This window comes from Brassica oleracea, chromosome C4, assembly GCF_000695525.1.
Source record: "Brassica oleracea var. oleracea cultivar TO1000 chromosome C4, BOL, whole genome shotgun sequence".
In the NCBI taxonomy this organism is placed as follows: domain Eukaryota; kingdom Viridiplantae; phylum Streptophyta; class Magnoliopsida; order Brassicales; family Brassicaceae; genus Brassica; species Brassica oleracea.
In genome coordinates this window covers 16426733-16429034 of record NC_027751.1, presented here as the reverse complement: position 1 = coordinate 16429034, position 2302 = coordinate 16426733, and the positions used below count along the sequence as shown (strand labels likewise).

Below are 2302 nucleotides of genomic sequence, written 5' to 3'. Positions count from 1 at the left end.
CGTCGGAAATTTTCGAGGGATTTCCGAGGAAAAATGAATTTCCGAGGAGTTATTTCCGAGGACTTTTGTCATCGGTATGTCGTCTGAATAGCGTTATTCCGACGACATACCGACGATTTTTTCCCTCAGTATGCCGCTGTTTTCTTGTAGTGAGAAGGCGTATCAGAAGCTAATATGAAACTTGTAGATTTAAATGAAGAATTTGAGAGATGTCATCGGCTATGGATAAGGCCCTTATGGCCATGTCGCTTGAAGAAGTGTCTAAGGAAGTTGAGAACTTTTTCAGGAACGACCATTTCGCTAAGGAATGAAATTTTACTCATCTAAGACTTATTCCCAAGATAGTGGAGCCACAGAAGATGACAAACCTACGTCCTATCAGTCTTTGTTCGGTGTTCTATAATATAATCTCAAAAATCATGGTCAGGAGGTTGAAGCCAATCCTTTCCAAAATTGTATTGTCTACACAATCCGCTTTTGTTGCTGAGGGAAATATAGCTGAACATGAAGTGGTTCATAGCCTAAGGACACACGAGCCGATTGCAACTCAGTATATGGCTTTAAAGACTGATATGTCAAAAGCATATGACAGGGTGGAGTGGAAATACATCAGATGTCTTCTTGCAGCGCTGGGATTCCATCCAATCTGGGTTGAGCTAACAATGTTCAGTGTTTCAACAGTATCTTATGCGGTGTTGATTAATAAACAAGATCATGGATTGATCATACCGCAGAGAGGATTGAGATAGGGAGATCCAATGTCACCGGCTCTGTTTGTTTTGTGCACGGAGGGCTTGTTTCATCTGTTTGCCAGGGCCGAATATGAAGGAATCATCATTGGAGTCAGGTTCTCGGATCAAGGCCCTTTCATCAGTCATTTGCTTGTTGTAGATGATAGTTTGTTTCTCTGTAAAGCAGAAACTTATCAAGCTATCGCTCTTCAAGAAGTCCTTAAGATTTATGGAACTGCTACAGGCCAGGTATTAATCTCCAGAAGTCCTCAATAACCTTTGGCAAGCATGTAGATGTGGATATTAAAGGAAGCATCCAGGAGATTTTTGGAATTTATAATGAAGGGGGGAGCATGAACCTATCTTGGTTTACGTGAATGCTTTAGTGGATCCAAAGTTGAGATGTTTAATTATATTAAGTTAAAACTAAAGAACAGATTATCGGGTTGGTTTGCACGCTATCTTTCGTTAGGAGGCAAAGAAGTCCTTCTCAAAGCTGTGGCATTGGCGATTCTAGTTTATGCTAGCTTTTGGTGGCACACGGTTGAACATAGAAAGAAGATTCACTGGATGAAATGGGAGAAGTTGTGCCTTCCTAAGGAGCTTGGCGGTTTGGGTTTTAAACACTTGGAAAGTTTTAACCAGGCTCTGTTGGCGAAACATGCTTGGAAAATGTTACAGAACCCGAATTCCCTCATTGCGAGATTGCTTAAGAGCAGATATTTTGATGTTGAATCCTTCCTTGAAGCTAAGATGGGCAACAGACCTTCCTATGGTTGGAGGTGCATGTTACATGGAAGAGATCTTTTGATGAGGGGTCTCAGGAAGGAAATTGGAAATGGCATATCAGTCAGAGTTTGGATGGAGCCTTGGTGTGATTTTGGTGGCAGATGGAATCCATGGATGAAGAACCCAATAATTGATCTGGAGATGAAGGTTAGTGAGCTTATAAATCAGGAAACATGTGAATGATAAGAGATGTTCTTGATGAGAATTTCTTTTCTTGAGATGTGGAAATCATTCTAAAAAAGAAAAATGTGATCACGGTGGATGACTTTTGGTGCTGGAAACATAGTCGCAGTGGTGAATATACTGTCAGATCAGGAAATTGGTTAGCATCAAAAGCCTTTTTGCAGGAGGAGTTCCAAGAAGCAAGTATGCAACCTTCAGAAAATTGCCTTAAAGAAGCAAGTTGGACTGCATAAGCGTCTCCAAAGATTAAAATGTTCTTGTGGTGAACTCTGTCAAATATAATCCCAGTTGCTAGTACTTTGAAGAGTAGAGGAATGAAGGTTGATCTTGTTTGTCAACACTGTGGTTCTCAGATAGAATCTCTAAACCATGTGCTTTTCACTTGTGAGGTGTCAAGACAGGTGTGGGCTCTTGATAAGATCATAACAAGGGTCATGACATCGTCACTACAAGAAAACACAAGTTTAGCGAGAAAACTTAACGAGGAAAACTAATCCTCGTAAATTTACGTCGACTTTACGAGGAACTTACGAGGAAATATAAAATCAACGTTATTTCCTCGTAAAATAACGACGAAATTATTTCGTCGTAAAGTCGAT

The 2302-nt window shown here is 40.4% G+C and overlaps 1 pseudogene; it reads left to right on the top strand.

The window, feature by feature from the left end:
• Positions 1–419: 419 nt before the first annotated feature.
• LOC106338263 overlaps positions 420–2302 on the top strand; it is a 20837-nt pseudogene continuing 18954 nt past the window's right edge.